Raw genomic sequence first — 23,681 nt, 5'->3', positions numbered from 1 at the left:
AAATGCACAATAAACGTACAGTGGAACCTCGGTTCTCGACCATAATCCGTTCCAGAACCCTGTTCGAAAACCGATTTGGTCGATCACCGAAAATCGTTTTTGCCACTAAAAGTAATGTAAAATCATTTTCATCCGTTCCAACACCCTGAACGCTTACCATGCACGTAAACATAAAGCTAACCCAGGCTAATCGTACGTTCGCGTTTGTGGTGTCATGTAATACACTCCCCTTTCTGCTGTGTCGCTGTATACTAATGTGCAGCCTTGTACTTGTGCTTGAGAACTACCGAGGAAGAAGTGAAGTAAACACTCTATGAATGTACCGTCCGTACCTGTCTTGAATCCTACTACAACCCTACTACATACACAACATATTGGTGACGAGGATGACTTGTACCGGAATCTCACAACCCCCTGCTTTGCTTGAAACCCCGGGTGAGCCTACGATGTTGTACACCACGTGGATTCAGATGTTCGAAAATAACCTGCTAGCATTGACTGCAAACGACATGCCGGACAAACGAAAATGTGCACTACTGCTGCACTGTTTAGGCACAGAAGGGCAGAGAATTTTTCTTTCCCTTCCCGACACAGGCACTTCTTACAAATCCGCCTGTGATGCGCTAAAAACTTTCTTTGTACCGAAGATGAATGTCGTGGCTGAGCGTAGTAAGTTCCGTCAGCGTGCTCAGAGACCGGGCAAGACCACTGCTCAGTTCATTGCCGCATTGAGGGAATTAATTACTAACTGTGACTTTGGCACATTTGCTGATGATATGATTAGGGATCAAATCATTAAGAAGATGTCCTCTTCGAGGATCAGAGAACGCTTGCTGTTGGAAACGGACTTAAAACTTGACAAAGCGATCGCTATTGCTACACAAATCGAATCCGCTATGACAGAAGCTAAGGCTATTGCTCCTGTGCACGTGCCCGACGCTCCTGTGAAGCTCGTGCAACAAAGAGATAAAAGGAATCGGAGCAGCACGCATACACAGCGCTCGAGAGATAAAAGGAATCAACACAAAACCTGCTACTGTTGTGGCTCCAACTCTCATCTAGCAAATGACCCCAAATGCCCTGCTAAAAATGCAAAATGTAACCAATGTGAAAAAATTTGACATTTTGGTAAAGTGTGCCGCAGCGCAATTCCTACTCGATCAGTGAGAGAAGTCACTGTCCCAGACCTTACTGTGTGTCATGTAGCCCCTACAGCTGCAGTCCCAAATCGCCTTACATGTACAGTTGCTCTCCATGCGAATGATGAACAGTCAATTACTACTGACCTGCTTGTCTACACTGGTTCAGCAGTCTCAATTCTGTCAGAGAGAATTTACAGACATTCATTCATGCACGTGCCTCTCTCAAAGCCTACTGTACGCCTGGTGACCTACATGAAGAAGCCAATTCCAGTGTTGGGCTGTCTTCAATTTACTGCTACATACTGCAACCAGAGTGCACATACTCGCATCCGCAAACCTGGAATCATTGCCAAAGGACACTCAAAGTTCACCAAGCCACTGACAATGGTAGCCCAAAAGGGTCCACCTTGCCCATTCTTCCACCTGTGCTGCTGCTTCAGCGCCACAGCCTGCTAATGCTGATGCTTGCCTCCTGCCAAGCAACCAAGGTGCTGAGCCACCTGAACCTGAAACTGAAACTGTGCCCTCACCACATCCCTCTCCGAGTGCACCGAGAATACGACATGCTCCAGCATAGCTTCGAGATTACATGACTTAAAAAAAAAATATTCAGAAAAGATGTGGTGATGTTCAAAAAAAAAAAAAAAAGACATGATAAATGTTCATCGTTTAAAAATTGTCATGTTTGTTTATGATGTGATCCTCATACAGTCTGCTTACGTTTACAAGGTTTACACACTTTTGCTTACCGATATTGACAGTATAGTTCCTTACAATATTGCTTACCTTTGATAAATATTTACCTCTAATCTGGTAATGAATATTGTGGTGTCGTGTAATACACTCCCCTTCCTGCGGTGTCGCCTTATACTAATGTGCAGCCTTGTACTTGTGCTTGAGAACTACCGAGGAAGAAGTGAAGTAAACACTCTATGAATGTACCGTCTGTGCCTGTCTTGAATCCTACTACAACCCTACTACATACACAACAGCGTTAGCGTAATCTTCCGTACGAAAGATTACTCTAACATGAACGTGTACAACTAAAAAAATCAGGTCGTTTACACGTCATTTAGCACCCGGGTCTCCACAAAAAGTGGTGAGTGGTTAAAGGATAAAGAAAAGAATTATTAATAGGATTTCTTACCTTTGTGGTGCTCAGCAGAAGCCATGCTGTATGTATAGCAAGATCGGAAACTCGCACACCTTCTTCATATTTTGCTATTATTTCTTTCTTAAATGCAATAGTTGTACGCACTACCCTTCTTTTTTCACCTGTAGCAACTTTGCTGCTTGCACCGACCTTTTTCGGAGGCATAATTAGGGGCTAAAACACTCCGTTCACCGATATCTAAAGCGAAAGCAAAAAGAAGTGCGCGCGCACGTCATGACAGTTCTTCACGAGGGGTGGGGCAATCTACACCCGTACGCCGCTCAGCATCGCCCCTAGCGTACCGGTGTTCGAACTCCGATTTTTTGAACGAAAAGCGAAGCAAGAATTTCTCGAAATTTTTGGTCGAGAACCGATTTGTTCGAACTGAGAGGCGTTCGAAAACCGAGGTTCCACTGTACTTTGTACGGCAAAAACGTACAGGTTGACAGGTATGAACAGGGGTTGCTGGTTAACATGTTATATTTCGGGATTCATGTCAGGTAATCCATATGGGTGGCATTAGCTTAGGAGGAAGAGTGCTCGTCTAAGGATCAAGAGGTCGCAGTTCGATTCCCGGCCCCTTCGTGTTATGTGTCAAAGTGTCCTTAGGCAAGACACTGAATCCCTAATGCCCCCGATAGCAGGTAGTTGCCTTGCATGGCTGAAACTGCTTTTGGTTAGTTGGTGTGTAAAAGGGAAAAGTGTAAAGCACATTGTAAAGCACTTTGGGAGGTCTTCATTGGAGTACCACTTCCGATGGTACAGCCAGGTTGCAACAAACACTCTTCCGGATATTTTTTGGGGTTGGGGGTTTGCTCTCCACATAAAACAGTATTGGTTAACATGGTTACCATTGCAGGAAAAACGTCCATCCTGTTCCAAAGGCCCTCTCCTGAGCCTTGTCTTTGTATTAAATCTAGGTAACAAAAGCAGGTCTGCCCTATAGTATGTGGAAATCAAACAATACAGCACCATAATTGGCTGATAGTAAAAATGACTGCATATTTGTCAAAACAAATACAAACAATGAGCGATAATAATGAACCGGCATATAATTTTAAGTGTGCCTAAGCAAACTATATCTGCGCAATGGGTGTCTGATAAGTGAATAGGAGAGAAGATATCAATGGATTTTAAACTTGCAAGGAGAACAGGAGAAGACCCAACCTGTTCTAAAACCCCGCACGGAGCCCTTTTTAATAAATCTTGGAAAATACATAAAGCAGATACGCCTAAAGGGGGGGTCATAGACCGGCAACAATAAGGTTGATTGTGACAATGATGTAAACAGTGCATAATACACAACCATAGGGTGCACCGAGTTAAAAGGCCCAGCTCTTTCTATTTCTGTACTTAACACTATATTGGGCGGAACCGCACGTAAGGGCGCGGTTGCCCTTTGCTTGCATGAAACCTTCCCCCTCGTGCATACACGGTGAAAACACTCAGCTTACTGTTCTACTACATTACCCCAAAAACTCTGCACGAGGGGGGACTTTTCATGCAGGGGGGGTAGGAGGCATTTTTCGGCACAACACTGCCTTACAACACAGATAAGCATACAAGCGTGTGTATTAAATGCACACGCTTGTATGCTTGTATCTGTGGCTGGGCATAGCCCACAGCTGCCTCCCTCTGGTACACTACTGACTGCCATGGTTTGTTGCACCACGTGACCGCATATCCTGTCACACGAGGGTGTGCCAAAACGTCGCAACAAAGATTCCATTCGTGCCTTTTCCCACAATTTTGCATGTCAGCGTCATTCAGGGTCGCTTTTGCCGGGCCTTTGCCGGTTTTCCTTTACAAGGAAATGTGTTTTGTTTTTTGAAAAGTACTTTCTCCGCTGAGTTCAAGTTTAGCCTCAGCGATTTTCACCAGCCTTTCCTGTTATTGCGACGATGGCCAAGATCATTCTGGCAGTGGGGGACAGTTGGGCATGGCATAGCTCCCCTCTGTACAATACAATAGCCGCTCTGATGACAGATGCTCCTTAACCTGCTCTGACCCGCTGAGCTGTGATGTTGCGGCTGAATGACAGGACCCACTTCACACTAGGCCCGGAGTGCTCCCCTTTCGTGATAATACAGTATGTCACACAAGTGAGTACAACCCCGCATCATAATGTTTAACTGAACAACCACGAAGAAACATCGCTTTGACTCAATGAAAGGTAGTCTGTGTGAAGCTTATACAGCAGTGTAAATTTATTTTTTCCTCTTACAAAACTCAAAATATAGCCTTCAGTAGCTTAACCCCTGGTAACAAAAGTGAGTACACCTAAGTAAAAGTTCCTGAAGTTAAATATTTTGTGTGATCACTATGATTTTGCAGAACCACTGGCCATGGATTTCACCAAAGCCTCACAAACTGCCACTGGAATGCGCTTCCACTCCTCCACGAGAACATGACTGAGCTGGGGGATATTCAAGATCTTGTGCTCCTCCCGCCTTCCACTTTAGGATGCCCCAGATATGTTCTATTGGATTTAGATCCGGAGACATGCTTGGCCAGTCTATCCCCTTTACCCTCAGCCGCTTTAGAAAAGTCTTAGTCATCTTAGAATTGTTTTTGTGGTCATTGTCAGGCCGGAACATTGCCCTGCGATTCAGTTTCTGGAGGGAGTGGACCATTCTCTGCTCCAGTTTTTCACAGTAGTGTTTTTAATGAAATGCAATTCCCCAATTCTAGTTTGTTTCGTACAACCCCAAACAATGACATTTCTAACTGCTTGACTTGAGGCACGACACAAACATGATAGTACTCCTTACCTGGTTTCTGCAACACATGCTTCACACCATCTGAGCCAAATAGATTCATCTTTGTCTCATCACACCAGAGCATATCTTTTCAGTAAGCCATAGCCTTTGTTGACACACTTCTTTTCATTGTGTGAAATAAAAAAAATGTTTTCAATAATGTTCTATAAAACATTATAATGAAATCTCTGCAAAAATGTCAAGGATGTACTGCAAGGATGTACTGTGTGCATCAGGGGTCTCAAACTCACGGGGTGATAGTTTAAGGCCCCAGCCTTAATATGAAAGTCTAAAGCTGGGGTCGGCAGGGTGTCCGTGGATCCCTGAAAAGTCTTAAAAGGCATCGAATATACTATTCCTAAGAAAAAGCCTTGATTGGCATTGACATTTCTCAAATCCAACTTTTGAAAGACTTAAAAATGTGAACACATAAATTAGATTTAACTGAAAAGCTTCAGTAACATTTATCAATTGTCTTGAATAATCCATCGATTTACTTTGGTGGCAACACGGTGTGACCATAGTAACGGAACTATCAAAACAGTTAAGTGGTTTCAGTCGCATGGATTTAGGTTAATACACATAGCAACTTCGGACAGAGACATTTACTTGGGACCATGTGAAAGAGTCAATTTGGTGACACTTTTTAGCTAGTGGCTGACCAATGAACGTGTTTCGCCATGACTAAAAGCTGTACAAGGCAACGTGTATGAGGCACAATGTGAGTGCAACAAATAGTTGTGTTTTTTTGTTTTTGTTTGTTTCAATTGTGTTTTTTGCCGACTTGGTCTTTAATTTGGTTTCAAAACACATTAAAAAGTCTTAAAAAGTCTTGAATTTAACTTACCGTATTTTCCGCACTATAAGGCGCACCTAAAAGTCTTGTTTTTTTTCAAAAGTTGACCATGCGCCTTATAACACAGTGCGCCTTATATATGGCTCAATATTAAATTCGCAAGGTCTCGCAACTACGAGAAACAGCCGCCGACTCCATTTTTCGCGCTGTGCATACTGGGAAATATTAAACGATTGGTAGTTGCCGGGGCTCGTGTTGTATTTGTTTACTAAGTGGCAAAATGGCTACCCCATTAAACTGCTTAATTCATATTCAACAAATACAGTATTTGTCTGAATCCAGGGTTATGACTGGTGAAGATGTAAAGCACAATTTACCTTAAACAAACGCAGAATTATTCAGAATGTCACGTTTGAGAGAGAGAGAGAGCGAGAGAGAGAGAGCGAGATTCTCTTTCATACGTGCATTTGTATAAGAAAATGGCTCCTGTTAAGAGACACGCGTACAACGCCGAGTTTAAACTCAAAGCGATCAGTCACGCAGCACAACACGGCAATAGAGCGGCAGCGAGAGAGTTAAACTTAAATGAATCGATGGTACGGAAGTGGAGAAAGGATGAAGATAAGCTCCGCCAAGTAAGGAAAACTCAACAAAGTTTCCGTGGCAATAAAGCAAGATGGCCAGAGTTAGAGGAGACACTTGAACAGTGGGTTGTTCAACAAAGAGCGGCAAGCAGAAGTGTCAGTACGATAACTATACGTATGAAGGCAACAGCGCTGGCACAAAAACACCGGACGTGTTGGATGGCCCATTCACTGAGATATGGTCAATTCGAACACAGCAGAAGAAGAATTCGAGGGATTCGTCGATGAGGAGCTTATAGAGTGATCTTTGTTTTTCTTTTGTGTGTTTACGTTTTACATTTTACAGTTATTATGTTATTGCTTTGCACTCGTTGTTTTTGCACATTACGAGTGTCACTTTATTGCGATTGCACTAACGTTTCATTTAAAACAACAGTATCAGACGTTTTTTTCTTTGCGTGTTGACTAAATGGACAAAAAATAAAATGATATGTCGATGTTGTTCAAAGATGTCAAAGATGTGTCACGAAAATGCTTTACCTCAGAGAAAATAATAAAACGGCTGTTTATTTATTTTGGGAGTGAATGGAGTTGTGGAAAGCTTGTTTGTTAATAAAGTTTGACCTTTTTGAATATTTTGTTGACATTCCCTTGAGCGTGGCAACAGCTAGAGGTTGCATAAAGTAACTACATTCTCTACTGTAGTCAAGTCGTCACATTTATTTACCGTAAATAGCCCTTAATCCCAAAAATGTCTCGAAGGACTGCACAGGATTACAATTACAAAATTGCACAATTACCTGATCTTAAACCAGCATGCACTTATAGCGCCTTATAATGGGGTGCGTCTTATGTATGGCATAAGTTTTAAAATATATCATTCATTGAAGGTGCGCCTTATAACATGGTGCGCCATATAGTGCGGAAAATACGGTAGTTTAAACTGTGCGAGCCCTGGGTCAAAACCTTTTGACCCAAAGAGCCATGAAATCAAAACATAGTTTGATTGTTTTTATGTTTTTTTGTGAGAGCCACACCATAAAGTTTAGGACAAAATTTAACAACCGACAAACCTGCTCTCCAGACAAAAGCTAAACAGAAGAGCAGCTTTAACGACAGACTGCTGTCAGTCTTGTTCCCATAGAGACTGAGGAGATAATTTCTTCCTCATGCCATGAGGCTCTTTAACTCCACCCGGGGGAGTAAAAGCCCACATTAAACCCCACCCCCACATTTTCATATTACCCTATTTTTATTACAGTTTGTATTTTGTGTAGCACTACTTAAATACTCTATATCAACACACTATATTGGGTATTTCTGTATTCTATTTCCTTTATTTTATTATTTTATTTTTCAACACAAGGATACTGCTGGAAGTGTGAATTTCCCTACGGGGATGAATAAAGTATCTGTCTGTCTGTCTGTCCGTCCGTCCGTCCGTCCGTCTATCTATTACTAAAACATCTTTGTGTCTAATTTTAGGGGAATGCAATTGAACAGTTAAGCACTTGCACCTTGTATGTGCGTGGTGGGACAATTCATGCACGTGGTTGTCATTTTTAAGCACAGTAGAGGGCACCTGCCTACTATAGTGCGGTGCGCTCTGTGTTGTGTTAAATACAGAAATAGAACCAGCTACCGGGACAGCGCCTTTTAACATCGTGGGCCATATGCTCATGAAAACTTTGTTAGCTTCAATTGTTAAGGTTAGGCTATAGGGAGCTTGGAAAGGTGGCTATAAGGTTCCATCCATTTTCTGCACCACTTATGCACACTAGGATCAGGGGGGTGCTAGGGCCCGTTCCAGCTATCTTCGGGCAGTGGTGAGGGGACAGCCTGAACTGGTTGCCAGTCAGTTGTAGGGAAAACGGAGACACACAATTAACCTGTCATGCATGCTTATTTTGGAATGTGGGAGAAAACCAGAGTGCTCTGAAGAAACACACGCAGGCAAGAGAAGAACATGCAAACTCCACAAAGGGGAGACTGCTGCAGCTGGAATTGATATCTGGACCTCTGCACTCAGCGGGTGCGTGCTAACCACTCAGTTGCCGTTTTGTCTGGTTAGGAAGCTATTTATGTTATATGGTGGCAGAATGTTTGACAGGTCAGCATGTCCACCTTGAAGTTAAATGGTTTTCCCTTTAAGTCCAGCTATCAATCCCTGTGGAATTTGGATTTTTACTGGTTCCTCCCCACATTATAAAAATCAGGTGTGGATACGAGGAAATTGTCCCTAGGAGTGAGTGTGTATGGGAATGGTGGTATTTCTGTGTTCCTTGCGATTAGCTAGTAACATGTTCGGGCTGTCCCTTGCTCAGTGGCCGGAGTAAGATGAGCTCCCGCAAGCCTTGTGAGGAAAAGTGGTTGGAAAGTGAATGAATGGATATTATCAATTCCATGGAATTTTTTAGCTAGCATAAAAATATGAGGGCAATCAATTTTGATTTTTGGGGCTCCAGCACCCCCACGACCCTACCGAGAATAAGCGGTGCAGATAATGGATGGATGGATGTTTAACTAAAACAATGTAACATTATCGCCACAAAGTTGTTTTTTCAACAATAATATGAAAGCCACAAGTCATACAATGCATATTGAAAGTTTTGACACTCAAAGGTTTTTCCCCAGTGATTTAGGATTCAGTTTACGTAGTGCAGGGGTTAGCACATTCACCTAACACACGGAAGGTTCTAGACCGGGTGATAACGTGTGCCTGGAGAGGGATGGGCGCCACCAAGCTGTACTTGCCCAATCCATACTAGAGGAAATGGTGCCCTTACGACCCTAGTGGTTATGGGATCAAAACATTAGTATTGTTACATGTCGCTGCACGTCAGAGGTCCGGCTAATCTCTAAAAAGTGGGATGATAAACACTGTAAAACAACGGCGACCAGATCATGAAGGTGCTGTATATGAGTCAGATAAGGAGGCTTCTGCAGCTACTGGTAAACATTTAAACCAGTACTATCTGTTTCATGTGAGGGAGCAAACCCCTACCAGAAAAAAACAGCCTGGAGAGGAATGGGCGCCGTCAGGCTGTACAGACGCTCCCCGACTTACGAACAGTCGAGTTACGAACAACGGTACATATGGACATTTTTTTCGGGATGTCGAAAAATATCCGGACATTACTGTAAGTTAGATTTTGTATTGTGTGTACCTTTATCCGAGTAGAGGACGGTGCTGCAGTGCTTTTTTCCGCCTCGTGGCACAGTGAGAGGTCACCCAGCACTGCCAATAATTGTAGGGTTTGGTCTAGTATATAGGACACAACTGTATTACAGTTTAAAATAAAGGTGTTACACCAACAGACTCTGTTTTGGCTATAAATCGCTAAGTAATTCTTTACATGGAAGGTCATTGAGTATTCACTGTTGAGACAATTTATAGAAAAAAAGTCACAGAAAAAGCTTTAACCCGCAAAAAACGTTTCACCCAGACGCTCTAGCAAAGAATGTAGACCAATTTGATGGGTAAGTGGTGGGAGTGGGCGGAGCAATACATAGTACACGCACACTCTTTGCCTTTGCCTAGTGCCGTCTCCAAGATAAATAAATACGAGGGGATTTTCATTTACAGTATTTTGTGACATTCAAAATAAAGAACTTTGCTTGCACCTTGTTTCAAAACCATTATTTAGAACAAAAATGAGTCAAAATGAGCCTCAACACTATTAAGTAACTGCTGGTTTTTAAGTGGTATATTTATACATATATGGAACACAGGCTGTGGAACTATTATTATTTAATAGTTAGTTTAATAGTTTTTATCAAATCATCAAACATCATACAGTGAAATAAAATGTGCCATATAGATAGATAGAGAGAGAGAGAGAGAGAGAGAGAGAGAGAGAGAGAGAGAGAGAGAGAGAGAGATAGATAGATAGATAGATAGATAGATAGATAGATAGATAGATAGATAGATAGATAGATAGATAGATACTTTATTCATCCCCGTAGGGAAATTCACACTTCCTGCAGTATCCTTGTGTTGATTATTAAGAGATTAACAGGATGGCCTCGGGGTGCTGTGTTTGTAGTTTAGCACAGGGGAGTGGATGACGTCACACGCTAGGCCAAAAGTTTGACGTCCCTGCAGCAGATGGAAATCTTTGTGCCCAGGGTTACACCACCTCGTGTTCACTTCCCACAGGTTTTGTGTCTCTGTCTGCACTAACAGCGCTGAAGCGTACACATTCTACCAACGTTAGCGTCCGGCATGCTAGATGTGAGCCACGTTTCCGTGAAACAAAGCAAACTGCACTCCCTGTACGCTTTGATGTTTTTCACCAGCACAGCCAGTTTGTCGGTCATATTTGGTAGAGAGTTCACATTTTCCATGATTACGGACGGTACCGATGGCTTCTATCGCCGCTAGCCGCTCAGCCTTCACCTTAGCTCCTGCTCTGCAGCCACAATAGGGCCCCCTCATCACGCCGGCACGAGAATTGGGCAATGGGAATGGGGGACATTTCAGACATTTACTGACAAGCAACCAAGTGTGCGTACCTAATATACAGCATATTTAATAATACAGCACTAGCAAAACTGAGTTTGAATGTGATTTATTTGGGTATTGACTACAAAGTAAAATACACAGATAAAAAGTTGAGTTCTCTTTTCAGCTTCCTCCACTCGTTCACTTTCATTTTATTAATCTTCAATTTTCCTGCGGCTGCTCGTTTTCCATGTTCTTTCGCGCAGTGAAGAAATCAACACACCATCACGGACAAAAACATGGAGAGCTGTCGTGGAAAAGTTTTGGATGTAATTAATATTTAGGAGGGCAACTCTGGTCATCCTCCGGTAGCACAATCAATCAAATTGCTACATACGTTACGGCGTTAACATACATTAATTCTTCCGCAAACAATGCATTGCGTGTGACGTCACGTGTCCTGCTAAAACGGGACAAAGGGGTGTTGACATGAGAGATAGCATAAAAGACTTTTGTTAAAAGTCACAGAAGATCACATACATTTAGTTTAAAATGTGAATGATCTCACAATAAAATATCGGATTTAGTTCCTCTAACCCAGGGATGTCAAACTCAATGGAAGGGCCTAATAAAAAATAAGCTACAAGATGAGGGTCCAATGTTGAAAGAGCTTAAAATGACGTCTATTGTCTAGTGCAGAAATGTCAAACATAGGGCTGTTGGATGATTTAATCTGGCCTGTCATTAATTTCTAAACATGTCAAAAAAATTAAGTGGCTATTTTTAATTAATGCAAACCATATCTGGCTACCAGATAGCAGAAAAGCATATACTTTTAGCTTTCATAGCCAAAGCCTAGTAGTTTGAGCTGATGTAGTCTAATCGTATTGCCCAGGTGCTGCTGAAAGTTGTATTTAGTACTTCAATTTTGTTTTTAACCAGTACAAACAAGGCCAACAATTCTTTCATAGCTCCAAATTGAGTTTCCATACCATGGTGAGTTGGTTCAGGTGTAAGACTACATTCACTCAACCGTTAGAATAAATCACTTAACCCATTCGATGCCAAACATGAAAATCATTTTTCCCTATTGTTTGTGAGTACATTTGTTTATACCATAAAAGTCCCTTGTGAACCATCAGGGTTGGGTAGGGTTACTTTAACTTGATTACTTTCAATTACTTTTGGATTACTCCAATACCAAATATGCTAATAAAAGACAAAATAAACTAAATATGAATGAAATTACTAAATTTTGTGCAGGCTTGGGGAATAACGGAATACATGGAACGGCAAAAATGATGTTGGCAAGCTGTTTGGATTTTTTTTTTTTTTTCTGTTGCATTTTATGTTAGTTTTGCCGGAGATCAAAGCCAGGAGAGAAACCTTACCACGTGTTGTGAGTCATAATTTTATTCATATTTAGTTTATTTTGTCTTTTATTAGCATATTTGGTATTGGAGTAATCCAAAAGTAATTGAAAGTAATCAAGTTAAAGTAACCCTACCCAACCCTGTGAACCATTATTATAATATGTAGGTGAGGCAACAAATAAAAATTGTGGGCTTTCAAAGGTACTTAGTACAACCTCCTTTTGTTGCCACAAGTCTTTTTGGGTATTTCTCTAGTTTTCCACATCTTTAAACAAAAATATTCACACATTCTTCCTTACAAAACAGCTCAAGTTTCTTAAGGTAAACAGTTTTTGGATCTTTCAGCAATTCAACCAAGAGGATGTTGCGGACACCGCATGTTAGACAGTGAGGGTGGTGTTTTCAGGGTTATGTACGATGTTATTCTTTACCAAACATTACGCTTTGCATTCAGCCCAAATTATTTCATTTCGTTCTCATCTGACCATAGCAGATTCTTCCACATGTTACTGTATATGTTTCTTCAATGTGGCTTCTTGCAAATACCGAGACAGGCCTTTTTTAGGCCAAATCCACTTCATCCAAAGTAAACAATTTCTCTCTCAGCATCGACAGCTCCTTAGTGTCCCCCTCCCCCCAGGTCAAGAGTCTGGGTGTCATCCTGGATAGCATGCTTACCTTCCACTCACATATCAACACCATCACCCGCACTGCTTATTTCCACCTCCGCAATATTACCAGACTCCGCCCTTTCCTCACCCCCCGCACCACTGCTATTCTTGTCCACACTCTTGTCACATCCCGCCTTGACTACTGCAATGCTCTCCTCTTCGGCCTTCCTCAAAAGTCCCTCCATAAAATTCAGCTGGTTCAAAACGCCTCTGCTCGCATCATTACAAAAACATCTTCCCAGCAGCACATCACCCCCGTTCTCCAACAGCTACACTGGCTTCCTGTTCAACATCGCATCAGCTACAAACTGATCCTATATACATATATGGCCATTCACAACCTGGCCCCCTTGCTTACAATTTTTTACATTGTATGTTTTCATTGTCTGTACAGTGTCCTTGGGTGGCCTGAAAGGCGCTTTTAAATAAAATGCATTATTATTATTATTATTTTTAATGGTATTCACTCAAAACCGCTCTTTTTCTTGCCACTTTGTCTTATGCGCATATTGTCCAACCTCAGCTGTGTATGTCTGCAAGTCATCCAATGTAATCATTGTCATCTCGGTCGCTTCTCTGATTAGCTTTCTCCTTGTTTGAGCCAAAAGTTTAGAGGGATGGCCAGATCTTAGGAAGTTTGCAGTGGTTTAATCCTTTTTGTTATTATTGCTCACACAATGCTTCAGCGGATGATTAAATGTTGTAAAATCTTCTTGTAGCCCTGCCTGGTGTTTTTTGTTCTTCATAATACTCTCACAAAGCTGCCTGTTTGGGTGTATTTAAACTGAGACTTATGACACCCTGGTTCACTCTGTTTGTCATTTGTAGTCAACTTCTGTTGTCAGTTGGCTGAACCGAGTGAACAGGAGGCCCATATCTTTGCAACACCTAATTTTCATTCTTTACATTGTAAATTAAAAACAATGTTGACAAAATGTTGTTCCATTTCACGATTGTGTCTCACATGTTGTTGATTCTTGTAAATTATTTTTAGTTAGCTTGAAGTTTGAAGCCTGAAATATAGCAATATAACAAAATGTTCTTGGTGGGCCAATACTTTCACAAGGCACTGTTAATTGCATAGAATTTTGTTCTATTTAAGGGGATAATGTGTAATATTTAGTGCACCCTAGTCGTAATAAAACTTTAATTAAAATATAAATTCAATTTCATCTGGAGGGACGAAAGCATGACCAACTTAGGTGCCGAGGTGCCTAACTTGTTTGGGTGTTTGGGCAATTGGGTTGGCCATAGTCCAAAAATTTTTGTGTGTGTTTTTTTGCTATTTTTAGGTAGGTAGGTAGGTAGGTAGGTGGGTAGGTGGGTGGATAGATAGATAGATAGATAGATAGATAAATAGATAGATAGATAGATAGATAGATAGATAGATAGATAGATAGATAGATAGATAGATAGATAGATAGATAGATAGATAGATAGATAGATAGATAGATTTAGAATATAGGCAAGATTTATGAACTATCACAGAAAATTACATTTTTTCAAGTACTTGTAGGTCAATAAATTTGGATTTAATTGGCATAACATGAGCCTCACCTAGAGATAGCTGACATCTTAGTCTACCATCTTGCTGCTACAGGTGCCTGAAATACAAAAAAAACTATTAAAGACAATAGGGTGAAAAATAAAGAAGAAGATAATCAGGAAAAATTACACGTTTATTGGGGACTCTTTAATGCTTGTGTGTTACATTCAAAACATTTGGATTTTTTTTATGTAACAGACAGTATTTTTGCCAAAAAGAGGGATTAAATATAGCTCTGTATTGGGGAACCAACTCAAATAATCCTGAAAACTTTAGTATTAAATGGCCAGTGTGTAATATTTACTGCCTCCAAGTACTCATTCAGTAAACACTACACTAGTCCAAACGCAGCAGTCTGGCTAATAATGTGTAATTTGAACATAAATCAAGTGAAAAAATTAACCTGTTTTAAAAGGATAGAGTGTAATACTTTGTGCAGTGTTCTCAAACTTGCAGCCCGTGGCCAATTGCAGCCCGTGGGATGATAGTTTGGAGCCCCCACCTTAATAGTCAGGTCAAGTCATTAACACTCCACTTATTGAAACATGAATATTTTGTTTGTTTATACATGATTCAATTGTTTGTTTGTTTGTACATGATTCAAATTGAATCTTTTCTTCCGGCGCCGTCACGAATGGCAGCCACTCCAGCAGCTCCCGTGTTATTTTCGATTGTTCTCGATTGTTCTCAGCTCAGGGATGCTGCTGGAAATGTGAATTTCCCTTCGGGGATGAACAAAGTATCTATCTATCTATCTATCTATCTATCTATCTATCTATTTTGTAAGAAAAGATTGTTTTGTTTTTTTAAAACAAACATTTCATGTGATACAGTGGTATTAATTCGTTCTGGGAGGAGCTTTGTAACCTGAAACTTTTGTATGCAGAGACGCCTTTTGAATGATATGTTCCAAGCCCCGCAAAAATATATATTTAAAATAAATAATAAGAGAGCATCATAACATGAAGCAAATACACATTAAAATTAGATTACCGCACAATAAACATAAAACGAGAGGCACATAATGCAAAATAACAAAGAATAAAGGAAATAATAAAGATATTACCGTATTTTCCGCACTATAAGGCGCACCGGGTTATAGGGCGCACCCCGAAAAAATAGTTTTTGGTCCTATTTTTGACATATATAAGACGCACCGGATTATAAGGCGCTACAATGGGAACGTGGACAAAACAGTCAGATAGTTCAGTCCAACTTATTACTCCCTTAACATTCCGAAAGCTTGCAAAGACGCAAATACGTGTCGAGAACACGTGCGAATGCGGTGTCCGTAAGATGTCACTCAAATGCATCGTTCCATCATTCGGAAGGTTAAAGTCTTGGGATTCAAGAAATGATAACCATTCCTACGTATCTATTTTCTTTTTCGCTCGCAACTTTACTGTGCATATGACAATAAACACTTGGAATTGAGTTTAATTTAAAAATAGACACTCCATTCCATCCATTATCTGCACCGCTTATCACAGAAACATCGAGTTCAGTCTGAAACAAGACAATATAAAACCGGGAATAGCTCACCGAAGTCATTGTGTTCATAATAATGTGCAGGCAATGTCCTCTTATATCCGTGAGGGCAGACATGGGACCAAGTCACACATGTGCAAGTCTCAAGTAAGTCTCAAGTCTTCACCTTCAAGTCCCAAGTAAGTCCCAAGTATTTTTTTCTTGGGCAAGTCAAGTCACAAGTCAAGTCCCGAGTCTTAGATTGCCAAGTCCAAGTCAAGTCACAAGTCATAAAAACAGCGACTCGAGTCGACTCGAGTCCAAGTCACTAAGTCTCAAGTCCCCATGTCTGCGTGAGGGTAGTAAATCCAGGAGAATACAATATTTACAAATACAGAATAGAAAAAAATGCTTTCTCTATGCCATCGGCCACATGCTATACGCATTCATCTTTTTCGGCCAATTGCAGGCTTTGTTTCGCTGTTTAAGCCAATGGCAGCCTGTACATTATAAAAAGGATCCGCCTCTTGACCTCCGAATAACTTTAGCCAATAGTGATCGATTCAACTGATGATTGACACATCTTTTTCGGCCAATTGCAGGCTTTGTTTGCCGTTTGAGCCAATGGCAGTCTGTAAATGATAAAAAGGATCCGCCTCTTGACCTCCGAATAACTTTAGCCAATAGTGATCGATTCAACTGATGATTGACACATCTTTTTCGGCCAATTGCAGGCTTTGTTTGCCGTTTGAGCCAATGGCAGTCTGTAAATGATAAGAAGGATCCGCCTCTTGACCTCCGAATAACTTTAGCCAATAGTGATCGATTCAACTGATGATTGACACATTGGTTAGCCAATGAAACGCCGGTAAATAAATCCCACCATCCACCGCGTACTACTTGGCGTTCGGGGGAAAATCGAGTCGGCGGCTGCAAGTTAGTTGGAAAACTTAATGTTGATCCATAAATAAGGCGCATTGTATTATAAGGCGCATGGTCAGCTTTTGAAAAAAATAAAGGCTTTTAGGTGCGCCTTATAGTGCGGAAAATACGGTAATCTATATTTTAACTAGCCTCTTTTTTTACTGGTCCTCAGCACTGTTTTTGCCTCGCGTTTCTTGATAATCTGATCCAATGAGTCTGCTTTTGCTGGCTTTTGACAATGGCCGATGTCATCATGATGAGCAATAGCCCGAGCTGTCAACACTTTTTCTGGTCGATTTCTTTCCACAAATTCTGAGACTTTCTGGAGTTTTGCCAAAATGTCATTAACTTGGGCTGATTGGCGTTTTGAGTATGGCAATCTGCTCTATGGGCCACCATGCTGAAGTACAACATGGACCAGAAACTAGTTCAAAAGAGCTAACAGCTGTATTTCAGTGCCAACAGTGCGGTTCTGATCAATGATACCATTGGAGCGTGGTTTCGAACCATACTCTGGGTGAGACAAGGCTGCATTCTCTTTCCAACTTTATTCAACATCTTCCTGAAGATGATAATGTCCGAGCTCTGGAGCAACATGAAGGTGCATTCAGTATTGGGAGACATACCATCACTAACCTCCGTTTTGCTGGTGATACCGTATTATCGGATTGGCAAGAGACGAACAGGAACTCAGAGATCTGGTCAAGCGTCTGGTCAGAGCATAAATTCAGAATGGGACGGAAATCAGCGCAGAAAAAAAGAAAGACCAACAATCCCTAAGGTATCACCACAAACATTACCACGGAGAGCTAGAACCCGTCTCCAAATTTAAATATCTTGGAGCTGTCATATCAAAAGAAGGGTCAGGAAAGAAATTATGGCCCAGATAGTTCAAACCACAGCAGTCCTTGACCAACCCATCCGGAGGGATAACATATATACTATATATATATCTATATATATATATATATATATATACATCTCCATCCATTATCCGCACCTCTTATCCTCAGTAGGGTCGCGGGGGTGTTGGAGCCCATCCCAGCTATCCTAGGGCAGGGGACACCCTGAACTGGTTGCTAACCAGTCGCAGGCCACACAGGGACAGACAATTCGCTCGCTCATTCAAACCTAGGGACAATTTGGACCGGCCAATTAACCTGACACACATGTTTTGGGGAATGTTGGAGGAAACCGGAGTCCCCGGAGGAAACCCACACAAGCACGGAGAGAACATGCAAACTCCACACAGGAGGTTTGATGACCTCAGAACTGAGCCGCACATGCGCTAACCACTGCTAACTGCTAACCACTATATATATGTATATAAAATATTTATATAATATTTATATATTATATGTTTCATATAGGGCAGCACGGCGGCGCAGTGGTTAGCGCATGTGCGGCACAGTTCAAGTCATGGGAACCTCCTGCGTGGGTTCAAATCCAGCTCCAGACTTCCTGTGTGGAGTTTGTATGCTCTCCCCGTGCTTGCGTGGGTTTCCTCCGGGCACTCCGGTTTCCTCCCACATTCCAAAAACATGCATTTCAGGTGAATTGGCTGGTCCAATTGTCCCTAGGTGTGAATGAGCGAGTGAGTTGTCTGTCCCCGTGTGCCCTGCGATTGGCTGGCAACCAGTTCAGGGTGTCCCCTGCCCACTGCCCGATGATTGCTGAGATGGGCTCCAGCACCCCCGCGACCCTACTGAGGATAAGCGGTGCAGCTGATGAGATGAGATGTTTCATATATATCTATATCTATCTACATATCTATCTATCCATCTATAAATATATATATATATATATATATGTATATATCTATCTATCTATCTATCTATCTATCTATCTATCTATCTATCTATCTATCTATCTATCTATCTATATATATATATATATATATATATATATATATATATATATATATATATACATATATATATATATACATATACACACACACATCTCTTTTGGCCATAGTCAATTTTTGTGTTTTTTTTTTGTTACTTTTTCCTTATTTCTTTTCTTGCTGCGGCTGCATCGGCTCGCTACAACGGGTCAGGTGTATCGACATTTCGTTCTGTGTACATTGTTACAAAGAATGACAATACAAAGGAAATTATTATTGTTATTATTATTTCTTTTAGTGTATGTGTTGGTCTTGCTGAAAGCTTCTGGAAAACTGCCGCTGTGTGGCGCTGTGGTCCTTTGGTAAAGTCTTTTCAATTCTCCCCCCTCTGAAATTGTTGACCACAACGGGGGGAAAAATAACCTTAGCGTGCTCAAAAAAGCTCGATACACATGCTGGTAAATTAAAGCACATTTTGTGTCTCAAAGTTTATTTAAAGCCTTAAAAAAAAAATTTTTTTTTACAGTCTTTATTGTCATTGAGAGCGTAGTGAAAGAATGTATGCAACGAGATTGGACATGGTACGCATTATACATACTTTAAAGAGAAAATAAAGGTCTTTATGGATTTATAGGCAAACATAATAATGATGTAGACCAGAATAATGTTATAAAAATTAATGTAATAACATTTAGCAGCAACAAAATGTCCAAATAAGTCGCAAAGAAGCTATAATTCAACCGTAAAAAAAGGTTTAAAAAAAGAACAAAAATGAATAAATAAAATAAAATGGTTATTCTGCCTGTAATCAGAGGATTTTGTAGTATATACGTTCGAACTATTTGAATCCCGAATGTGTTTTTCATTACACACACACACACACACACACACACACACACACACACACACACACACACACACACACACAAACATTTATTATATATATTATATATATTAATATATATTAATATATATTACATATATTATATATATTACCGTATTTTCCGCACTATATGGCGCACCATGTTATAAGGCGCACCTTCAATGAATGATATATTTTAAAACTTATGCCATACATAAGACGCACCCCATTATAAGGCGCTATAAGTGCATGCTGGTTTAAGATCAGGTAATTGTGCAATTTTGTAATTGTAATCCTGTGCAGTCCTTCGAGACATTTTTGGGATTAAGGGCTATTTACGGTAAATAAATGTGACGACTTGACTACAGTAGAGAATGTAGTTACTTTATGCAACCTCTAGCTGTTGCCACGCTCAAGGGAATGTCAACAAAATATTCAAAAAGGTCAAACTTTATTAACAAACAAGCTTTCCACAACTCCATTCACTCCCAAAATAAATAAACAGCCGTTTTATTATTTTCTCTGAGGTAAAGCATTTTCGTGACACATCTTTGACATCTTTGAACAACATCGACATATCATTTTATTTTTTGTCCATTTAGTCAACACGCAAAGAAAAAAACGTCTGATACTGTTATTTTAAATGAAACGTTAGTGCAATCGCAATAAAGTGACACTCGTAATGTGCAAAAACAACGAGTGCAAAGCAATAACATAATAACTGTAAAATGTAAAACGTAAACACACAAAAGAAAAACAAAGATCACTCTATAAGCTCCTCATCGACGAATCCCTCGAATTCTTCTTCTGCTGTGTTCGAATTGACCATATCTCAGTGAATGGGCCATCCAACACGTCCGGTGTTTTTGTGCCAGCGCTGTTGCCTTCATACGTATAGTTATCGTACTGACACTTCTGCTTGCCGCTCTTTGTTGAACAACCCACTGTTCAAGTGTCTCCTCTAACTCTGGCCATCTTGCTTTATTGCCACGGAAACTTTGTTGAGTTTTCCTTACTTGGCGGAGCTTATCTTCATCCTTTCTCCACTTCCGTACCATCGATTCATTTAAGTTTAACTCTCTCGCTGCCGCTCTATTGCCGTGTTGTGCTGCGTGACTGATCGCTTTGAGTTTAAACTCGGCGTTGTACGCGTGTCTCTTAACAGGAGCCATTTTCTTATACAAATGCACGTATGAAAGAGAATCTCGCTCTCTCTCTCTCGCTCTCGCTCTCTCTCTCTCTCAAACGTGACATTCTGAATAATTCTGCGTTTGTTTAAGGTAAATTGTGCTTTACATCTTCACCAGTCATAACCCTGGATTCAGACAAATACTGTAATTGTTGAATATGAATTAAGCAGTTTAATGGGGTAGCCATTTTGCCACTTAGTAAACAAATACAACACGAGCCCCGGCAACTACCAATCGTTTAATATTTCCCAGTATGCACAGCGCGAAAAATGGAGTCGGCGGCTGTTTCTCGTAGTTGCGAGACCTTGCGAATTTAATATTGAGCCATATATAAGGCGCACTGTGTTATAAGGCGCATGGTCAACTTTTGAAAAAAAAAACAAGACTTTTAGGTGCGCCTTATAGTGCGGAAAATACGGTACATATATTATATATATTATATATATATATATATATATATATATATATATATATATATATATATATATATATATATATATCATTGCATATAGTATTATATTGCATATAGTATTATAAAACAGATAAAAAGATTATATACTTTCCAAATTTTATATACAACATGATTCAATTAAACTAAAAAAAATAAGACGACACAACAAAATGGCAAGGCATATATATATATATATATTTAAGAATAATAAGAATAAGTAAGTAAATAAATAAATACATAGATGAAAAAAAATTGTTATTCTACCCACTGCCCGAAAACAGCTGGGATGGGCTCCACCACCTCCGCGACCCTACTGAGGATAAGTGGTGCAGATGGATGGACGGATGTTATTCTGCCTGTAATTGGAGGATTGGTGTAGTATATACATTTAAATTGTGTCCATTATAATCCCTCATGTATTTCAATGCACCCCCCCCCCACATATATATATATATATATATATATATAGGGGCAGCACGGCGGCACAGTGGTTAGCACTTGTGCGGCACAGTTCATGTCATGGGAACCTGTCGTGGGTTCAAATCCAGCTCCAGACTTCCTGTGCGGAGTTTGTATGTTCTCCCCGTGCTTGCGTGGGTTTCCTCCGGGCACTCCGGTTTCCTCCCACGTTCCAAAAACATGCATTTCAGGTGGATTGGCCGGTCCAAATTGTCCCTAGGTGTGAATGAGCGAATGAGTTGTCTGTCCTGTGTGCCCTGCGATTGGCTGGCAACCAGTTCAGGGTGTCCCCTGCCCACTGCCCGGAGATGGCTGGGATGGGCTCCAGCCCCCCCGCGACCCTAATGAGGACAAGCGGTACGGATAATGAGATGAGATATATATATATATATATATATATATATATATATATATATATATATATATATATATATATATAATTGCATATTATATCAGAAAACGTATAAAGCAAATATAAACTTACCAAATATAAAACATGACTCAAATAAACGTGGTTATCCTTCAAGTCAATTTAGTTTGGCCGTTAAGGAATTCAAAACACTTTTTTTTTTTTTTTTTTTTTTTTTTTTTTTTTAACTTTTTATTTCTCACACCAATTTTGACAGAGGTTTGATTCCACCATCTTACATCAACACAAAATATATACACTTGACACACTCATAAATAACAGAAGGAACAATAAAGAAGAAAAAATACTATTAATAGAAAAGAAGAATAAATGTTCATACAATACATCCATACAAAAATAAATAAATAAATATATATATATATATATATATATATATATATATATATATATATATATATATATATATATATATATATATATATATATATATATATATATATATATACATATATATATAAATAAATAAATAAAAATATACACCAAAAAAAAAAAACATAATAAATAGGGGGAGGTGATTAGACATCAAGTAAAATTTGTGTGATAGGCTTTCATCTTTTCTCGAATTGGTCAAGTTTCAGTTGAAGTCTTGCAGTGATTTTTTCCATAATGTACATTTTCTTTAATTTGTCTCTCCATTGTTTTATGTCAGGAGGTTGTGGTTTCAGCCAGGACACTGTGATCATTTTCTTTGCTACCAGAAGCATTACCCTTAGTATATATTTCGGTTGACCAGATAGTAATTCTTCTGGCAAAATTCCTATTATGTAAGCCTTTGGGTCCAACCGCAACTCCCAGCCAGTAATTAATTTTATTTCTCTCTGGATACTTCTCCAAAAATTTAATATTACAGGGCAATTCCAGAAAATATGCGTAAAGTCTCCGACCCCCCCACAGTTACGCCAACATAGATTTGAGGTATTTTTATATTTTGAAGTGATAGAGGGTGTATAGAAGAATCGCATTTTTACTTTCCATTCAAACTCCCTCCATGTCGGGCTGTTGGTTATTTTGTGTCCCTCTTTCAATGTTTTTTCCCATTCGTTGTCTTTTATCGCTACATTAGTTTCTTGTTCCCATTTTTCCTTAACTGCCATGTCCTCATTACTGAGATCCATTCTCAGGGCTTTATATAGTTTTGATATAACCCCCTTTATTGATTGTCCTTTTGTATATAATATTAATAATTCCTCTACCTTAGTTGGCTCCTTACATATTTTCCCACATTCATCGTGTTTCTGGAGGTAATGCCTTAGTTGCAAATATTTGTAAAAATCATTTCTGGGTAGGTCAAATTCTTGTTGGAGTTGTTCGAATGATTTCATTGCCTGTGCTTCCAATACTTGGGTAATCAACATCAGTCCTTTTTGGGCCCATTTTTGAAACCCTACCTCCATAACCCCAGGTTTAAAGTCTGGGTTTTTCGCTATTTTGGTAGCCCTATTCACAGATCTCGAAACACTTTTTAATAATGTACTTTGTTTGTACATTTTTTTCTCCATATAACTTCTAAAAATACCCATCAGATTAATTTGACATTTCTCTTTAATAGAAAGAGTGTTTTTTTTTTTAAATAAATTTGTGAGT

The sequence above is a fragment of the Urocampus carinirostris genome, chromosome 5, assembly GCF_059441175.1.
Source record: "Urocampus carinirostris isolate Australia breed hairy pipefish chromosome 5, RoL_Ucar_1.0, whole genome shotgun sequence".
Taxonomy (NCBI): Eukaryota; Metazoa; Chordata; class Actinopteri; order Syngnathiformes; family Syngnathidae; genus Urocampus; species Urocampus carinirostris.
This window is presented reverse-complemented; position numbering follows the sequence as displayed.